Genomic DNA, 22,127 nt, shown 5'->3' on the forward strand with positions numbered 1-22,127 from the left:
TTTTTTTTTTTTTTGTACAAGAAAGCACAGGCTGAACTCATTTTTAAAAAGTCATTATACCAGAAAAATAAGTTACAGGCAAGCAGGCATAGGAAAACTTATTTACAAAGCTTAAGGACAAAAAACCAAAACCAAACCAAACCAAAATCAAAAACCTGAAGAATAAACCAAAAAAAACCCCACCAACATGCCCAGTTTTTAAGAGAAAAAATAATTCAAATGTAAAGATTGTAGAATAGCCTTAGATTTTGAATTTCAGGTGGCAGAAATTAAGCTTGACTAGAAGCTTTGTGACAACTTCGATAACTTTAGTTAATGTTATCATCTTGACAGGGGCTGGGAAACTCTTCTGTCCCTCACAAGTTCCATAGCAGAAAACATTGCTGGCAGGAGGCAGATCTGGTGACTCTTTCAGCATCGTAGCACCTCTAGATTCAGCTGGCTTCAGCTCCGTCTGCTACTCATCAGTGACTCAAGAGTCAGCAGTATAACATGATTAAGCTGATGGCCCTGTGGTGTCTGGGCTCGCTGGGAACGGTTCAGGAAGCAGCTAGCATCAAGATGAAAACAGAGCAAAAATTGGTGTTTGACTTCAGTATGTGAGGCACAGATTCCCATTCTGTGGATGGGTGAAAGTGAAATCAAGAACAAGACTTGTATATGAGTCACAAAAATAGATGTGTATAGGTGAGCTCCAGATATTTTCTCTACGTGCCAATATCCTTGAATTCAGCTCTTTCTTATTTTTGAAAGCATACAAATCCTGTACTTCTACAGTGTCTCAAAGCAAGACAAAGTCTCTAGGGACCTCTTTCTAAAACCTCCCATAGATGTGGCCAGTGGTTTCCCAGGTGAACTAATGGCTGGCCGAGGGCCACATGGTGGGATTATTGTGCTCCCAGGTTGAGAAAGCAGGAGTGTCTCAAGTATCCACAACCATCATCACAGGCACTACCAACTAATGTTAACCGAGCCTTTATTCAGTTACAAAGCTTTGATTTGCAAGTTAACAAAAAACTCAATTCAAATTGCCTTGAGGTCATCCTATGGTTCCATGATGTCATCAACAGTGGAGGTTCTCTTGCTTCTCTACCGTTATCCCTGTGTTGGCTTCATATTAAGGATGGTTCTCCCTATGGTAATAGATGACTCCTAGGATCCAGCATGGGGAAAGGGCAGTTAGACTAAAAAGTGAACAAAGCTCAGAGCCTCATACTGATTGGCCAGTCATTGTGGCCAGGGTACTACTGCACTCTGGTCTACGTCTGGATTCATTCCCATCTCATATATCACTGTGTGCACACTTAGAAAGAAAAATATAAGTGAAACGAACATGATAAGTCATTCCTTAGATATCTTCACGTTCAAAGCCCAACTTTTTTTTTAACTATTGTTAGAGTTGCTGATTTCTGAATTTGTCACACAATATTATCCTTTGATCACCAGAAACACTGGTGATACAACACGTCTTTAAAAGGTGCTCCATAGAGTCTTCTGCTCAACATCAGCAGAAGTTTTTGACAAAAAGTTGTTTGACATCTTAATGATAGTCCTTCAAAACAAGTGAATTGATGACAATAAATTTGCATTGCTTTGGGATCTCTTTTCTCCATTTCAAGAGATTTGGCACCTTTTCCAGTGCATTGCAATTCTTTTGTGTGTTTCTCAATAGCAAAACATAATAGACTTCATTTGTGTGTGTATGTACAGCTTTCCTTGGTTCCAGAAGTGTCTCAGTTGTTGCTTTGCAAATGAAGTAATTCCTCTAACAAAAGTTGTTTTACTAATATCAAATTTATGTTCCACTGCTTTGATTTTAAGAATTTATGCATTTGCAATAACTTTTTCATTTCAGTGCCATATCATGGTGCAATATTTTAGAAGATTTTACTTTAAAAAAAAATTAGAGATGGAGTCTTGCCATGTTGCCCAGGCTGGTCTCAAACTTCTGGACTCATGCAACCCTCTACTTTTAGCCTCCCAATGTATTGGGATTACAGGCGTGAGCCACTGCACCTAGCCCTAGATGATTTCATAGAGCAGTTAAAGTCAACTCCTGGCTTATAAGCAAAGTCCATAACTCAACTGAAGGGTCAACAGTCTAAGCAGCTATGAGGACATTGAGGTGTGTAGGCAATGACAACTGTCACATCTGTTACCTATAATAGCAATCACAGGACACCACTAGGTGTAATGCATGACCCAATTTCAGGCATGTTAAAATGTGAAAAAAAAATGTGCAACTCAGAAATTATAACTTTGCTATTCTATAATCAGGTAGAATTTTGTCCAGGAATATAAGCGGGTGTTAACATCAGATCTGTTAGTCCATATGAACAAAAAACAGGAACAAAACTGCTTATCATATTAATATATGCTAAAAAGAAATTCAGTAAAAATTTTAGACTTTCCTAATAATGGCCCTAATAAAATAGGCATAAAAGCAAATTACTTAAATATAATAAAAATTCTTTATCAAACACTGAAAGCAAATTTCTTACATGGCAAAATGTTAATTTTTATTAAATAAAGAACTAGTCCGTTATCTCCATAGTATTGGAGTGTTAAAAATGCAATAAAAATGAAATAATATAAACATTGATAAAGAAGACTATCACTTTTTGCTAATCATATGATTTATCTTTATTATTATTTTTTGAGACAGGGTTTTGCTCTGTCGCCCAGGCTGGAGTGCAGTGGCACAATCATAGCTCATAGCTTACTGCAGCCTTGAACTCCTGGGCTCAAGCAATCCTCCCACCTCAGCCTCCTGAGTAGCTGGGACTGTAGACATGTGGCACTATGCTCCTCTAATTTTTATTTTATTTTCTTGTAGAGACAGGGTCTCACTATGTTGCTCAGGCTGGTCTCAAACTCCTGGGCTCAAACTGCCTTTTTGCCTCAGCCTCCCAAAGTGCTGGCATTAAAGGCATGAGCCACTGAACCTGGCTTTGTTTGTTTTTGTAGAGATGGGGTCTTGCTATGTTGACCAGGCTTGTCTTAAACTCCTGGGCTCAAGCAGTCCTCCCAGTTTAGCCTCCTAAAGTGTTGGGGATTACAGGCATAAGCCACCTTCTGGCTAGCTAACCTCAGATATGCAATTAAAATGACTGGAATTAATATATTAATATGGAATTAAATGACTGGAATTAATAATATAATAATATATTATATGCCGAAGATTGTTCTAAATCTTCATATATGTTACTTTATTTAATCCTTGTAACAACCTTTACAAGGGTTATTATTACCCATTTTATAGATGAGGAAACTGAGCACAGAGAGTAACTTGCACAGGTCACACAGCTAGAACATAGTGGAGATGGGATTAAGTCTCTGGCAGTTTGGCTCCATAACATTAAGTACCATGCTGTGTTGTCTTTCATAAGATAGTTTAGAAAGATGGCAGGATGCAAGGGATACATGCAAATACCAGTAAGCGCCTATAAATGGACACTGGAAAAATGTTCCATTCACAATTGTGACAAATACTCTAAAATACTTGGGCCTTTGGTGAACCAGAGTTGCAGGACTTACATGAAGGAAACTAGAAATGTTATTAAAGTTCTTAAGATGAAAACAAATTGAAAAAAATATCATTTTCTTGATAAAAAATAACCTTGATTGCCATAAAAATATCATGTATCTAAATTTATATATATATATATATATATATGTATATATGTATTTTTTTTGAGATGGAGTCTTACTGTTGCTGAGGCTGGAGTGCAGTGGTGTGAACTCAGATCACTGCAACCTCCACCTCCTGGCTTCAAGTGATTCTCGTGCCTCAGCTTCCTGAATAGCTGGGATTACAGGCAATATATAAATTTAATTACACTCAAACTAGAACTCTCAAAGTACTCATTTTGTAAAAACAAAAACAAAAACAAAACCCTGATGCGGTATTTTTAATGTTAAGGTGTGGCAGACCCGATTGTCATTTGTTTCAAACAGACCTGCCATTGGGTTTAGGTATGGAACCAACTCTCTCTGAGAATAGGCCTCAGTTGGTCCCTCCCTCAGACAAATGAATTGGTGTCAACCAGTAATTGTAATTCATTTCTATCCTCTTTTGCCAGTGATCGGTTCAAGGATGAACCTGTGACTTAGTTCTGGCCAATGAGATACAAGTAATCCATTGATGCTTTTTTATTGTTTTTTTATTCACAGAAAAAAAGAGAGTCTTATAAGCATAGAGTTTCTGCCTCCTGCCTTTGGATGTGGTTGCTGTGCTCAGTTCTGTGCAGCATGTCTTGACCATAAGGCACAAAGCAGAACATAGTTTCAACAAGCTGAGGTTGGTGAAGCAGAAGGAGGCAGAGTCAGTTTCATGGCTGACACTGTTGCAGGATTGGTCTGCTGCCGTCCAGTCTTCCTCTAAGCATCTAGTTAGATGAATAGTACAAGTTTGTATTGCTTAAACCAGCATTAGTCAGTTTTCCTGACCACATCTCAAAATACCATAAAGTCATTGTAATTCAAATCACTGTGGTGTTGGTATAGTCAGATAGCAAGTGCGTGATTTTGGGTGGAGATAAAGCAGTATTAAATTGACCTGCAGAGAGGCCAGAGACTGAGGTGGGCCATATGGCAGCCAAACAAGGTTATGTGATTGAGCCCCGGTAAAGACTCTAGACACTAAGGCTGTGGTGAGCTTCTCTGGGTGTCAGTGATGTGTGTATTCCCACACACTGATGCCAGGAAAGCAAAACTGACCAGGACTCTCCAGAGAGAACACTGAAAGTTCCATGTTTGGAACTTTCCTAGAATCTGCCCTATGCACCTCTTCCTTTGGATGATTTCAGTCTGTATCCTTTCCCTGTAATGAACTATAATCATGAACATAACAGCTGTCAGTGAGTTCTGAGTTCCTCTGGTACATTATCAAACCCACGGATCTTAAGGACCCCCAAACTCACAATTGGTGTCAGAAGTGAGGGTCGTGTAGGACTGTGCTGCTTTTAGCTCACTGCTGACTTTGATCAGTTTGGGGGCGTCTGGGTTAAGCTAGCCTAGTAAAACTAAGAACTGTTCTATGGATTCAGTTTATTCGATTGTATTTTTCTGAAACATGGTCCATTTCCACTAAGTTTAAAATGTATTTATCTAAAGTTGTTCCCCAATGATTTTCTAAAATCTACTTCCCCTACCATTTGCCACAACACAGATGGACCTGGCGGACATTTTTATAGTGATATAAACCAGACTCAGGAACATATTTCATTATTTCCCTTTCATGCGGACTCTAAGAAGAAAGGAGTCAAATATACAGAGTTAGAGAGTAAACAATAATCCCCAGGGGTGGTGGGGGGACCAGGAGAGGAAATGGGGCCCTCTCCTGTAAGTGAGAGAATACAAAGTAGTGGATGTGTGGGATGAATAAAGCTCCAGGTCTAATGCACAACATGAGGATTATAGGAAATAAAATAGTACTATATTTGGGAATCCTGATAAATGAGTGGATTTTAGCTGTTCTTTTTTTTGTTTTTATGAGACAGTCTTGCTTTGTCACCCAGGCTGGAGTGTGGTGGCACGACCTCAGTTCACTACAACCTCCACCTTCTAAGTTCAAGCAATTCATGTACCTCAGCCTCCTGAGTAGCTGGGATTACAGGTGCATCCACCATGCCTGGCTAATTTTTGGATTTTTAGTAGAGATGAGGATTCGCCATGTTGCCCAGGCTGGTCTGGAACTGCTGGCCTCAAGTGATCTGCCCACCTCAGCCTCCCTAAGTGCTGGGATTACAGGCGTGAGCCACCATACCAGGCCTCATTTTAGCTATTCTTGCCACAAAAGCAAGCAAATAAAAATAGGAACCCATGAGATGATGAATATGTTAATTCGCTTGACTGTAGTAACCATTTCACTATATGCATCCCATAGGACTCATCCCATATTTAAGGTATGGTATACCTTAAATACACACATCAAGTTTTATTTTAAAAATTTAAAAAATCTGCCGTAGTTATCTCCCATTTCTTATCCTAAGATCAATCTCCTTCTCGCTTTTTTCATTGAATTGAAAACTTTTTTTGTCAGCTTTAGTAAAGTATAATTTTAAAATTTATATATAGTTGAGGTAAAATTTGCCAATTTTAAGTGTATGATTTGAAGACTGGTGACAGATGTACACAGTCATACACCATAACCACCATCATCATCACATAGAACATTTCTATTACCTTCAATAATTCTCTCATACCTCTTTGTGGTCAATTCCTTCCCTCAGCCTCCTGGCTCCAGGAAACTGCTAATCTGTTTCCTATCTGCTTCCTAGTCTTGCTTTTTGTAGAATTTCATACAAATGGCATCATGCAGTATGTAGTATATGTAGTATTTTGTATTTGGGTTTAGTTTTTTTTTTTTTGAGACAGAGTCTCACTCTGTTGCCCAGGCTAGAGTGCAGTGGTGTGATCTTGGCTCACTGCAACCTCTGCCTCCCAGGTTCAAGCGATTCTCCTGTCTCAGCCTCCTGAGTAGCTGGGATTACAGGAGCCCACCACCACACCCAGCTAATTTTTTTTGTACTTTTAGTAGAAATGGGGTTTTACCATGTTGGCCAGGATGGCCTCGAACTCCTGACTGCAAGTGATCTGCCCAGCCTCCCAAAGTGCTAGGATTACAGGCATGAGCTACTGCAATGGCGTATTTGGCTTTTTTACTTAGAATAATGCTTTTAAGATTCCTTCATGTTGTCATGTGCATTAGAACTTCATTTCTTTTTAATTGTTCACAGATATTCCATTGTATAGATGTGTTCAAATTTGTTTATCCATTCACCAGTTGATGGATATATATGATATAATCAGGTGTTTCTAGGTTTTGGCAGTTATGAATAAAGCAGCTGGAAACATTTGAGTTTTACCTTTGTTTGGACATACATTGTCATTTCCCATGGATCGATATTTATGAGTGGTCATGTGGTGAGTGTATGTTTAACTTTGTAAAATATAGTTTAACTCTTTTCACTTGGTATTATTTTCATTCCCACAAGCAACACATGCAAATTGCTACTTGCAGATTTTTTTTTTTTTTGTGGGGGGGGGTTGGAGAAAACAGAAAAAAATAGTTCCAGGCTGGGCACGGTGGCTCACACCTGTAATCCTAGCACTTTGGGAGGTCGAGGTGGCTGGATCACCTGAAGTCAGGGGTTTGAGACCATCCTGGCCAACATGACAAAACCCCATCTCTACTAAAAATACAAAAATTAGCCAGACATGGTGGTGCTCACCTGTAATCCTAGCTACTCGGGAGGCTGAGGCAGAAGAATTGCAGGAACCCAAGAGGTGGAAGTTGCAGTGTGCCAGGATTGCGTCACTGCACTGCAGTTTGGGTGACAGAGCCAGACTCCGTCTCAACAAACAAACAGAAAAAAAGAGTTCCAGTACATCCTTGCTGCTACTAAGTGATGTCTATTGCCCCTGGTGTTTCCTTCACTGACAGCATCCTAGCTACTAGACCTTTGAAGCCACTCTCAATGCTTTAATGCATATTGTCCAGTTCCTGCAAAAAGGCCACAGCGATCCAGGGACAGAGAAGGCTCAGACCCTACATCATGTTGAGTACCTCTGATCCCATCTCTTAGTCTTCGAAATCTCAACATCTCCATGAACCCAGCTTCTCCAGCCTCTCCTGGTTTCCAAGCATTGCATCATTTCTTCTTCCCTGTAGGGATGCTCCACTGTGACCCCTTCAGCTATATGGAAATAGGAAACTTTTACTCCTCACTCCCTGTTCCCAAGAGCTTTGCTCTTAGCTCCTCAGATTGCCTGTTCAGGGAAGGAACAGAAGGGAACAGCTGACAGCAAATGCATCTCTAGATCCCAGCTCTGATCCTGTCTTTCTTCTGGCTGTTTCTTTGTCTGACTATGTGCTTCATATTGTATGTGCATAGAACAAGCTCTAGAAGGAAGCTGCAAATTGGTAACAGTGGGTAGGTTCTGGAGAGGGGCCAGTTCACTTTTCAGTTTATAGACTTGTGTTTTGGCATTTTTTAAGCAAAATAATTTTTAAATAGCTGATATATTAATAAATAAAAATTCTCATAGCCCACATCATGTGTGCCCCTGCTCTGTATAGGCCTACTTAAATCGTCCTATCTCTCATTTAATTATTAATTACTATTAAACCATCTGCACTTTAAATGAGGCTGGAGAGGCATTCAGAGCTTCCAGATAAACAGAATCCTGTCTGGTGAGACAGGCTGCTCCACTCACTAGAGGGTCTCTCAAGAGATTCTCAGTTTCAGTCTAAAAGTGTTTAGAGGAAAACAGCATTGTAAAGAGAGTCCAGGTTTGTCTAACACAGTTCAGATTTTTGTCTCTTTTCCTGGTGTCTCATTCAGGATAGCATGTGTCCAGATAGAGTTGGTCCGGACAATAAAAAGCATTGTTTCCCAAACCTTTGATAACCTGTTTTGGACAATAGCCTGCTGCCATCAGCCAGTTCTGAGAGAAGACAAAAGGCTCTGACTTGCCTCCAGGCACCTTACTTGCTGTTCTCTTGCTGATTTCATAAATGATCAACAGCATCCCCTCATAGTCACATTGTTAGAACATCCAGAGAGCTGTGTGGAGCAAGAAGATGCTGTTTCTGCCTCCCAGGCATGTTGGTGAGCCTTACTCAGGTCAGTGGCTGGGAGGGCCAGGGCTCCTGCAGGAAGGAGCTGAGAGGTGGGCATTCTCCACACTCACCTCAGCCTTAGCAGAGGGGACATCATCTCCAAGCTTTTACCTTGCAGAGTCTCTCTTTTGTGATTTAGAGTCCCTGTCCCCCTGATAGTTGCCATGAAAGTGGTGCTTGTGTAGCCTGCAAAGCAATGCCTACTCTCCACCATTGGCCCTGTGGCTTCTCTCTGATCAGACACTGTGCATACTCAGGGTGGCTAGGAATGGGGATGAATCTACCCAGGGCTGTTAGTGAGGATTCTTGGGTGGCACTGTGGCCCTGTTCTAGAGCACTCACATTTCATTAAGAGACCTTCACAAGTCTAGACCTCACGTGTTCTCTGCTATTCAGCCACACTGCCCTTCTTACATTTTCCAAACACCTAGATGCCTTTGCACACATGCTGTTCTCCCAGCCTCTATTGCCCTTCCTTATGCTTTTCTGCCTATGAAACTCCTCCTCATTCTTCAGTGCCATGTCAAATACTGTCTTTGCGAAGCCTTTCTTCACTTTCTGCCTGTGTTAGTTCCCTTCTTCTGGGCTCCCAGTTTGGTCCTACTCCTATTAGCACACTCCCTACCTCTCTCTGCCTCCTCCCTGTGCAAGGATCTCGAGGGTAGAGACTGTGCTCTTTATATCCACATTCTCGGGTGAGGATTTGGTGATTGGTGTTGAGAAGAATGGTTTGGCTGTCCTCATCCTGCTCTGGGATGGACAGTCAGAGTATGGAAATGAACCCAGAAAGGAAAGTTTTGATGATTCAGCCCAAGTTTTTACTACATTTTTCTCTGAAAAAGGATTCTGTGATTAACTACACCCCAATTAGCAGGCACACCTATCCTAAAATATTAATCCTTTAACCATCACTGAGTCACTATGCTGGGAGGGGCAGGTGGCAATGATTCCAAAGTGTCTGCAAGTCTGTTCCTCAGCCAGACCTTTCAACTCTGCTACTGAGGAGAGAAAACCAAACGTTTCTTTCAAAGGAGAATGTGTGGATTCTAAACGTTTTCCCTCAGGGGAATGGTATGCAGGACTGAATATGAAGGATTTTTTTCTGCACACCTGGCATGTAATCTCTTATATTTTCCAACAAATCAATGCACAGCTTATCCAGCAGATTACTTACATTAATAGACACTCATTATCTCTATCCAAAAGATTTCCTAGATAATGTTGTGACTGAAGTTTACAGTTAGACTGCAGAATGCCAGACCTCTCTGTGCAGGACCCAAGTCTAGCACTGTTCTAGCTCCTTCTGGTGGTACAGCTTTAGGACTTTACTAAGTGCCAAAAATCTTAGCTTGGAGTGTCTAGACTTCCTAAAATGAATGTCTCCTTGCAGCATCTGAAGTGTTAATTTTAATTTGTTCTTTCTTCAAAAGGATTGGTGATGTTGTTGTTATTTTTTATTTTAAGTTTATTATTTTTTTTGAGACAGAATCTCGCTCTGTCACCCAGGCTCGGGTGCAGTGGCATGATCTCAGCTCACTGCAACCTCTGTCTCTTGGATTCAAGCAATTCTCCTGCCTCAGCCTCCCCAGTAGCTTTTTGTATTTTTAGTAGAGGTGGGGTGTTGTTATGTTGGCCAGGCTGGTTTCGAATTCCTGACCTCAGGTGATCTGCTCGCCTTGGCCTCCCAAAGTGTTGAGAGATTACAGGCATGAGACACCTCGCCCAGTCCTGTTGTTTTTAACAAGTAGTAATAAAATATGTAACCAAATTCTTTACATCTTATACCCAAAGGGGCAAGTCAGATCTGGGAGAGATATTTGCATACCCATGTTCATAGCAGCATTGTTCACAAGAGCCAACAGATGAAAGCGGCTCAAGTGTCCATTAACAGATGAATGGATAAGCAAAATATTACACACACACACACACACACACACACACACACAATCTCTCTCTCTCTCACACACACACACACACTCTCTCTCTCTCTCTCACACACACACACACACACACACACACACACACACAATGGAACATTATTCAGCCTTTAAAAAGGAAGGAAATTCTGACACACACTGCAGCATAGATGAATCATAAGAAACTTATGCTAAATGAAATAAGTCCATCAAAAAAAGGCAAATACTGTATGCTTCCACTTAGAGTGGAATCTTCTGAGGCACCTGGAGTAGTCAAAATCAGGCCAGGTCCGGTGGCTCACACTTGTAATCCCAGTCCTTTGGGAGGCCAAGGCAGGAGGATTGCTCAAGGCCAGGAAGTTGAGACTAGTCTGGGCAACATAATAAAACCCTATTTCTAAAAAAAATTATTTTAATTAGCTGAGTGTTGTGGTTCATGCCTGTAGTCTTAATCACTCAGAGGGCTGAGGTAGGAGGATAGCTTGAGCCCAGGAGTTTGAGGCTGCAGTGAACCATGATTGCACCACTGCCCTCCAGCCTAGGTGACAGAGTGAGACCCTGTCTCAAAAAAAAAAAAAAAAAAGAATAGAGACAGAAAATAGAATGGTGGTTGCCAGGGCTGGGAGGAGGGGAGAAATGGGAAATTGCTGTTTAATGAGTACAGAGTTTCACTTTTGCAACATGAAAGACTTGGAGATCTGTTGCACAACAATGAGAACATACCTAACACCACTGAACTGTAACCATTTAAATATGATTAGGAACAATTCTATGTGTTTTCATTTGTTTTTTGAAACAGGGTCTCGCTCTGTTACCCAGGCTGAATGAGGGCAGTGGCATGATTATAGTTCAATGCCACCTCGACCTGCTAGGCTCAAGCTATCCTTTCACCTCTGCCTCTCTGAGTGGCTGGGACTTCAGGAATGTGCCACTATGCGTGGCTACTCTTTAAAGTTTTTGCAGAGACAGGGTCTTACTGTGTCACTCAGGCTGGTCTCAAACTTTTGGGATCAAGTAATCCTTCTGCCTTGCCCTCCCGAAATGTGGGGATTACAGGTGTGAGTCACTGTGCCCAGCCATCATGTGTTTTTTTTTTCACTACAAGAAAACATTTAAACAAACAAACAAAACGCTGAGGGGTCTTCAGGGTCACCTGGTTCATCCTTTTATTTTATACATACCACAGAAACTATAAGCTCTAATCTAAAAGGAGATTAGGGTCAGGGCAGGTCACCTAATCTATCAAACATCACAACTTAGCCTACACTACCTTAAGCATGTTCAGAATACTTACATTATGGATGGTGTCCAAGGTCACCATCCATTTCCTCAAGGTGACCTGACTTATAGCCAAACACTCATCATGCTCCAGCAGCTATGGTGAGCTCCCTCACCTCTTCTGCAGGAGAAAGAAGGCACCCAAGGCCCTATGGTGCTCCTGAACAAAGCCAGGTCAGTGGGAAGAGGCTCTACGAGGCTCTAGATTCTCATCAGTTTCTCTGCCTTCTTTCCCATATCCTCATTTGCCTGCTAAGTTGCTCATTTTTACTGGACACATATTTTAAAAATTTTTTTTAATTTTTTAATTTTATTTTTTTTATTGCGTTTTAGGTTTTGGGGTACATGTGAAGAACATGCAAGATTGTTGCATAGGTACACACGTGGCAGTGTGATTTGCTGCCTTCCTCCCCATCACCTATATCTGGCATTTCTCCCCATGCTCTCTCTCCCCAACTCCCCACCCTCCGCTGTCCCTCCTCTATTCCTCCCAAAAGACCACAGTGTGTAGTGCTCCCCTCCCTGTGTCCATGTGTTCTCATTGTTCAACACCCATCTGTGAGTGAGAACATGCAGTATTTCATTTTCTGTTCTTGTGTCAGTTTGCTGAGAATGATGGTCTCCGGGTTCATCCATGTCCCTACAAAGGACACGAACTCATCGTTTTTGATGACTGCATAATATTCCATGGTGTATATGTGCCACATTTTCCCTGTCCAGTCTATCATCGATGGGCATTTGGGTTGGTTCCAGGTCTTTGCTATTGTAAACAGTGCTGCAATGAACAGTCATGTGCATGTGGACACAGATTTTTAAATTTTATTTTATTTTGAGACAAAGTATTGCTCTGCTGCCCAGGCTAGAGTACAGTGGTGTGATCTGGGATCACTGCAGCCTCAGCTTCCCAAGCTCAAACAATTCACCTACCTCAGCCTCTGGAGTTGTTGGGGCTACAGACATGCGCCACGATGCCCAGCTAGTTTTTTGTATTTTTGGTAGAGACGGGGTTTCATCATGTTGGCCAGGCTGGTCTCAAACTCCTGGGCTCAGGTGATCTGCCAGCCTCGGCCTCCCAAAGTCTTGGGATTACATGCATGAGCCACTGCACCCGGCCTGCCCACAAATATATATAACCATGAAACAAGTCAAGTGCCACCTTGGGTCTATTTCTGAACTTTTCTTCTGGATCAGAGACAGGCACCATGGGTCTTGGAGATGACAAAAGCCCAAGTGTTGGCAAAAAATGGTAAAATGAGCACACCCAGCACCTGGGAAGACTTTTCTAAGCCCTGGGTCTTCAGTCAAATTCCCAGTGGACACTACCTTATCTCAGATTCGAGTTTCTCTGGTCTCCAGGTTGGGTTGTTTGTTGGCCTGGGGCTGCATGCAACTTTCTGCTCAGGCTTAAGGAGACTCTACTACAAGCTTGGAGGCCTCCAAAACACTCTCCATGCAGAGCTTTAGTGTCACTGAATGCAAAACTCTTTAATAGGATTCAGGGTGACGTGCCCTGACCCTAATCACCTTTTCCTATCATTTCTCATTGGAAGCTAACATTGCTTAGTGGTTAAAGCTTGGACTTGGGTCAGAGTTGAATTCTGCTTTAGGTTTTATCTCTGTAACTTTAAGTAATCATTGATCTCACTGAGCCTCAGCTTTCTTTTAAGAAAAGGGAGATAACAGTATCCAAGTGTGTGAGAGTTTGATGAGATAGTGCCTTCCAGATCTTAGTCTAGAACCTGATACACTGTACATACTCTTTAAAGCACCTGGAAACTTGAGCCATTGCCATTGGCAGAGATGCCCTTTGCTCCAGCAGAAGAGGTTCACTTACCAGATCTAGAGGTGGTCTGTTATTCCAGCTTCCATCTCTGCCTTGCTTTGCTCTTCCCACTTCCTGGAGAATCTTCCCCAACTCCCACTGAGACCCAGCTCAATGCCAACCTCTTTTTAAAGACTTCACTGACCTTCTCTGCTGGAAAGTATCTGCGGTGGAGGTTGATTCGTACATCTCTGGGTAATAATGTACTTGTAAGGAAACTGCTGAGGGTAGGTTTTGTTGAACATGCCCTTGGGGGTGGTCATGGAATGCAGGAGGCCACAGAACCTGACATGGGTACTTTGGCTTCCTCTTGTAATCCTGGAAAGTTCTCTGAGTAGAATCCACGGATTCTCTCCTCACAGGAATTCTGAGACCTCAGGGAGGTACCTTCATGACCCATTATTGGCTACTGAGAGTCTTGAAGATGAACACACCCTTACAAAATGCATGAGGATATTGCATGGGTCTTCGTAGTGGGCTGTAGGCTGTGAACTAGTAAATGGATTTACTAGTAAATGGAACTCTGGGTGGTAGGATCCTCTTCTTTCTGCACCATCCTGAGTCCATGGGCTTGACCTGTGCCCCTCCATATCCTACCTGTGTGAGATCTAAAAGTCCAGCCCAATCTTCCTTTCCTACATCCACAGCAAATGCTCCTGCCTTGGATTATTTTAGGACTATGGTTCGTCTCTTGGAGCATAATGGCAATCAGGCTTGCGTGATTATTTAGTCTATGATTTGCTCTTTTATTGGATTAGTGGCTTCTTTAGGGCACAGATTACACTGGACCAATTTTTCTTTCATGTGAAGAACCAAGCATAGGACCTGGCTCATGCTTACTACTCAGTGACTAGGCCCTAAATGGTTATGTTATAACTATTAACTTAATTGTTGTAGTAGTTAAGACTGTAACTACCAATAACCACATGCTCATGATCTGCCTCCTACCATGCTAAGTGCTTTATGTGCATTATCTGCCATCCTTACATTTTCTGTAAGGAAAGCATTATTGTCTTTTTAAAAAGGAGGACTGGAGGCTTAGGGAGATTAAGTGACTTGGTCAAGGTCATAGAGCAAGGAAAAGGTAGAGCTGGAGTTTTAATTTAGTCTCCATCTGAATAGAGAGATGTGCAGGTGGCCACGTGAAACACATATGGAGCATCACTGCATTTGCACAATTTCCACCTCAAATATCAGCCCAGTCATGGAAGCCTGAAGACAACTGGCTTCCTCCAGACAGCCTAGCCTAGCATCATAAAATGTGGGCTGCCTGTTTGGGGCTGCCATCAGTTACACCCAGTCTGGGGCTGCCAAACTGATGAACCCCTAGACTATCCAGATGATCTGCACAGTGGCTTCTCTTCCTTCCCCGGCTTCATCTTTATAGTCGTCCTCAGTGAGAGAAGCACTGAGGAAGAATTAAATAAGGCCATGAGTACAACAACAACGAGAATGTTCAGTATCACCTGTGCTGAGGTTTTGCCTGGGGCGAGAGGCCAGGCTTTGTCCAGGAAATCGTGTGCCTTTAGGGTGCTAGCAAGGTAGGAAACTTGTCCTTGTCTGCACCCTATTTCATACTGACTTGCTCTAAACCTTTCATCAGAACCTGAACCACAGCTGAGCTTCACATAGATAACCTCTCCCTTGAGGCAGGGTTAACTCTCTACGCCTGCAGACAGCTAAGGAGAATGACATTCAATGGAAAAATTCAATGTTTTCATGCTACTCAAAACTTCCTGTTAAAAATAATGACACAAAACAACTGCCTGTGATTTGTCTTTGATTTCTCATTTTATGAATGAAAAAAATAAGACCCAAGGAGAGCAAGTGACTTCCCCAAAGTCACCAGCAAGCTCCTCCTAGAGCCAGGCTACTGCTCGGGTCTCCTGGCTCCCTGCCCAGAGCTCCAGCCACCGTACCACAGTTGTTTACCTTTAACTCAATTTGCTTATTTGAGGCAAAGCTAACAGAAGATACAATTTCTTTTCTTTCTTTTTTTTTTTTTTTTTTGAGACAGCCTTGCTCTGTTGCCCAGGCTGGAGTGCAATGGTGTGATTTCGGCTCACTGCAACCTCCATCTACCGGGTTCAAGCAATTCTCCTGACTCAGCTTCCCGAATAGCTGGGATTACAGGCAGGCACCACCACACCCAGCTAATTTTTTTTTTTCTTTTTACTAGAGATGAGGTTTTGCCATGTTGGTCAGACTAGTTTCCAATTCTTGACCTCAGGTGATCCACCAGCCTTGGCCTCTCAAAGTGCTGGGATTACAGGCATGAGCCACCACGCCTGGCCAGAAGACACAATTTCAAAGTCTCTGGATATATTTGAGCATTTCCATAGACAGATGGCTCCTCCAGCCTCTCCCTTTGTGTTACAAGTTTGAGGCTGCTTGGTGAAATGAAGAAAGGAGTGGCTTTGAAGCCAGCTGGGCCCTGGTTTAAAGCCTTGGGCTTTGACTCTTGGAAAAATCACTTTCTCTCTCTATCCCTAGGACTGTTGTCTATAAAATGAGACCATTACTTGCCTGGCAGGGCTGTTGTGTTCCTGTTTATTTTTGGAGCTCAACTCTAATGTCACTTTCAGTGACCTTCTACCTAAAGTAGTCTCTCTGGAGGATTTCTGATTTCAGCTCTGACATGTAAAGAGGGTAGAAGTAATCACCTTCATACTTACAAGAAAAATAGGGGAAAATGGGAAATCAGTGACCTTTTCTGAATTTATCAGCAAACTGAGTTTGCAGGGCAAATCCCCATCTGGGTTCTGGAGGGTAAGGCCAGCTAAGAAGAAGTCCAGCTAAGATCTGCTTCCCTGGAGCAGAAGCCAGCTAAGTAACATCTCAAAATGGATGGAGCAGAAGCCAGCTAAGTAACGTCTCAAAATGGATGGTCCCAACTTAAATGGTTCAACTTACAATTTTTGATTTTATAATGGGGTGAAAATGACACACATTGAATAGAAACCATACTTCAAATTTTGACCTTTTCCAGGGCTAGCAATATGTGGTACAACGCTTTCTTGCAGTGCTGGGCTGATGTAAGTGTTCTGAACATGCTTAAGGTAGTGTAGGCTAAATTGTGATGTTTGGTAGATTAGGTGTATAAAGTACATTTTCAACTTATGATATTTTCAACTGATGACGGGTTTATTGGGACTTAGCAGCATCATAAATAAGTCCGGGAGCATCTGTAGTAATTCTGGTAAATTACTACAGGTGTGTGTGGATTAGTGTGAGAAGACTGCAGTCTACGGCTGCAGTCTTAGTGGTGCTTCCATACTTTTTACCTTCAAGAAACACACAGGGTACCCCTGGTGAAGACTTGAGGGATTTCCCCTTATGGTTTAGTTGTTTTTGAAGTGAACAAGAACAGTAACACCCGTGAAATATGCCCCGAGTATTTTGCATAACAGAGATCTAATCTTCAGAGGAAAAGACTGTGGCAGAAGCTAATCTCAGTTGGGAAAAGAATATTCATTTCACTCTAGTTTCCTCTAGCCTTTCCGTCTCACTAAAGGGGGAAAAACATAGTCACTAGGAATCAAGACTTCAGGAAAATAAGCTAGGAATGTTGCAGCCAGGGAAGGGAGTATGGAGAAACACTTGAGAAGGTCATGTCCCAAGACACGAGCCCAGTAAAACCCGAGGTTTAATTAAAAGATTATAGAATACTCCCTTCCCCAACTTTATCCTTTCACCAACAGATCTCCAGCATAATAACAGTGGCTTACAGGTGAAAGTCACAGACTCTCTCCAAGAAAAAGTATGTAGGGAAGCCCAAAATCAAGAGGAAAGACAGAAACACTAGATGAATTTGAAGTCTCTGACACCTATAGCTACAGCAAACGTTACACACACATAACTCCTACTGAAATTAATGTAAATCATCATATTAAAGAACTGTTTACCTAAATTCCTGTTATCTGATACATGTCCAGCTTTCCACAAAAAAAAATTGCAAGGCATGCAAAACAAACAAAAAAAAAAACACACAAGAAAAAACAAGGCCTCAAATGACAAAGCAAGCATCAGGACCAGATTTAGATGTGACACAGATATTAGAATTATTAAACAGGAAATTTAATTTATGTTTCATATATTAACGACTCTAATGGAAAAAGCAGATGGCATGCAAGAACTGATGGGTAATATAAGCAGAGAGAGGTGGAAATTCTAGAAAGAGTCACATGAAAATGCTACAAACACAAAAGCCTATAACAGAAATGAAGAATATCTTCAATAATTGAGAACTTTTAAAAATTAATGACAGACAGAAAACCACAGATTCAGGAAGCTCAGAGAATACCATTCGGATGAATACCAACTGATGGAAATAAAAAGAGAACTAGCCAAATCTAGAGTGGAAATTTCATTTTCTCTCTGTCAGTGTGTATACATCAAGTAGGCAGAAAATTAGTAAGGATAGAATGACCTAGGCAGCACTATCAATGAACTGGATTTCACTCACATGTATGGAATACTCTACCCAACAACTGCAGAATACACATTTCTTTTGAAGCTCACATGGAACATTCACCAAGATAGGTCACATTCTGGGCTATAAAACACATCTTATCAAGTTTAAAAGAATGAAAATCATTCCAAGTGTGTTCTTATGTGACAGAATTAAACAAGAAATCAACAACAGAAAGTTACCTGGAAAATCCCCAAATATCTGGAAACTCAATAACATACTTCTAAATAACCTATGAGACAAAGAACATTTTAAAATAAATTTTAAAATATTTTGAATTAAATATAAATGAAAATATACCAAATTTTGTAGTATGCAGCCAAAATAGTGCATAGAGGAAAATTTATAGCTCTAAAATTTATATATAATACAAAAGAAAGATCTAGATTAAAAAATCCAAGTTTCTACATTAAGAAGCTACAGAAAGAAGAGCAATTTAAGCCTAAATGCAAGCAGAAAAAAAGAAATAATTAAAATTAGAGAGGTGATTGAGAAATTGGAAACAGAAAATTATAGTGAATACCTATCATCTATCTATTTATTATCTATCTACCTAGCTATCAGGCTGATTGTTTGAAAAGAACAACATAATTGATAAACCTAGAGCCAGGCTAATCAAGAAAAAAAGAGAGAAGACACAAATTACCAATATCAGAAATAAAAGAGGAGTAACCACCACTGATCTATCCCATGGATATTCAAAGGATAATAAAGAAATACTATGATCAACTTTATGCCCATAAATTTGATAACTTTGATGAAATGGACCAATTCCTTGAAAGGCACAAACTACCGAAATTCATATAGGGAACAATAGATAACCTGAATAATCCCGCATCTAATAAATAAATGGCATCAATAATTAATAACCTTTCAAAAAGCAAAGCACCAATGCTAGATGGTTTCATTGGTGAACTCTAAAAGAAAAACATTTGAGGAAAATATAATACTAAATATCCAGAGTTTCTTCCAGAAAATAGAAGTAGAAGGAAGACTTCCTAACCCATTCAATAAGACCAGCATTATCTTAAAACCCAAACTACATAGAGACTTTACAAGAAAGTAAAACTACAACCCAATATCTCTTATAAACATAGATGCAAAAATCCTCAACAAAAAAAGTAACAAATAGAATGAATGCTTTCCCTCTAGTATCTGGATCAAGGCAAGGATGTCCTTCTCATCACTCCTATTCAACATTATACCGAAAGTCCTAGCTACTGCAATAAGAAAGAAAAAGAAAAGAAAAGAAATGCATGTTTAAACTGAAGAGACAAAACTGTTTTTAGGTGCAGATGACATGATTGTCTACCAAAAAAATCTCAAAGAATCTGCCAGAAGCAAAAACAAAAAAATTCCCAAACTAATAAGGGAGTACAATAAGGCAAATATACAAAAGATTGCTTTTATATATGCCAGCCATGTACAAATGAAATTTGAAATTAAAAATACTATTTATAATTGCAACAAAAATACTTAAGTATAAAAATCTAACAAAATATGTATAGGGTCTACATGTGGAAAAGTACAAAATACTGATGAACTAAGTCAAAGATGCTTTAAATAAATGGAGACCTATTCCCCACTCATGAATTAAAACAATAACAATCCAGGCACTGGCTTATGCCTGTAATCCCAGCTACTCAGGAGTCTGAAGTGGGAGGATTACTTCAGGCCAGGAGTTTGACACCAGCCTGGGTAACAGAGTGAGACCCCATGTCTAAGAAATTGAAAAATTAGCGGTGCGTGGTGGCTTATGCCTGGAGTCCCAACTATCCGTTGAGCCCAGGAGTTTGAGGCTGCAGTCAGCTATGATCATACTACAGCACTCCAGCTAGAGCAACAGAACAAGACCGTCTCTAAACCAAGAAAGAAGGCCTGGTGCAATGGCTCACGCCTGTAATCCCAACACTTTGGGAGGCCAAAGTGGAAGAATCGCTTGAAACCAGGAGTTGGAAACCAAGCTGTGAAACAATGTGAGACTCCATCTCCAAAGTTTGAAAAATTAGCCAACTATAGTTCCACCTATTCAGAAGGCTGAGGTGGGAGGATCACTTGAAGCCAAGAGTTCAAGGTTTCAGTGAACTATGATTGCACCAACCACTGCACTCCAGCCTGGACCTTGTATCTAAAGAAGAAAAAAGAAGGAAAGAAAGACTCAATATTACTAAAATATTAATTCTTCCCAACTTGAACTATAGATTCAAAGCAATCCCAATCAGAATCCCAGCAGGCTATTTTGTAGATATCAACAAATAGATTCTAAAGTTTATATGAAAGGTTCGAATAACCAACACAACACTGAAGAATAAATTTGAAGTAGTACTACTACCAATTTCAAGACTTACAATGAAGCTACAGTAATCAAGACAGTGTGATAGTAGTTAAATAAACGTATAAGTCACACAAATATGGTCAACTGATCTTTGACAAATGCACAAAGGCCATTCATTGGAGAAAGGATGATCTTTTCAACAAATAGTGGTAAACAATTTGATGCACAGATGTAAAAAATGAAACTAGATATATACCTTGCACCTTTCACAAAAGTTAACTCAAAATGAATCATATACCTAGTTGTGAAACAATCTGGCTTCTCCCTGTGGCCCTTTATTTTCTTCATAGTACTTACCACACTCTGGACTTATTTTCATACAGTACTTCAAATTTATTAGCTCTATTGCTTATTATTTCTCTTTCCAGCAGCTCTGTAAGCTCCACAGGGATGGCAGTGTCTGGTAAGTGCTCAATAAATAACCATTATTATTTTCAGGTTGCCCCTTGGCTTACTTAGACTTTCTTTGCATAATTATCAAGAAATATGGAGTTCAAAGGAGGGGTGATTTATACAAGATTAAGTGCTAAGTAAACCCCCATAAAAAAACACAAAAAGGAAAAATTTCTGCAGGTTGTGGAAGATCTGATTGTCTAGGCTGACTCTGTATAAGCAGAAACATGGACCTGACCTCAGAATCCCTGCTGTAAGTTCTGCCACAATTAATAACTATCCGTTTCAAATGGTAGTTACAAGGGGCTGGGATGGGAGTGGAAGTTGGGAAAATGTTGGTCAACAGATAGAAAATTTCAGTCAGATTGGAGGAATAAGTTCAGAGATCTGTTGTACAACATGGCGACTATAAAAACAATGTATTGTATACTTGAAAATGGTTAACATTTTTCATGTGAGTGCCACAAAAAATAAGTATGTTAGGTAATGCATATGTTGATTGAGCATGTTGTTTTATATATATATATATATATATATATATATATATATATATATAAAGAATAGTACATACATATTCTTTTTGTTTTATATGTATATATGTGTATATATTTTTATATGTATATATGTCTTTATTTTTATGTAAAATAATATATATATTCTTTTTATTTTATATGGGATTCATAATCTTTATAAAAAACTTTGTGATACAGAAAAGCATGACAAAATACAAATTCAATAGTAATCCTATCACTCAAATGACCACACACACACACACACACACACACACACACACAGTTTTTGGCCAGGGGCGATGTCTCATTCCCGTAATTGCAGCATTTTGGGAAGCTGAGGCAGGTGGATCATCTGAGGTCAGGAGTTCGAGACCAACCTGGCCAAAGCAGTGAAACCCCCATCTCTACTAAAAATACAAAAATTAGTCAGGCATGGTGGCAGGCGCCTGTAATCCCTGCTACTCAGGAGGTTGAGGGAGGAGAATGGCTTGAACCCAAGAGGTGGAGATTGCGGTAAGCCAAGATCGCGCCATTGTACTCCAGCCAGGGCGAAACTGTCTTAAAACTAAAACAAACAAAACAAAACAAAAACAAAATGAAAGACTTAGCTATTTCAGATGAAAGTTTGTGAAGTGCTGGTGCCACCACATGGCTATGGGAGGAAAACCAGCTGGGGCTTTTGTTAATGCAGAGAAAAAAACAGTAGAGGTGGCAGGAAATTGCCCCTTAGCAGCAACAGCTACAACTTTAAAATTACACAGGTCTAGCACAGCA

This window comes from Callithrix jacchus, chromosome 12, assembly GCF_049354715.1.
Source record: "Callithrix jacchus isolate 240 chromosome 12, calJac240_pri, whole genome shotgun sequence".
Lineage (NCBI taxonomy): Eukaryota > Metazoa > Chordata > Mammalia > Primates > Cebidae > Callithrix > Callithrix jacchus.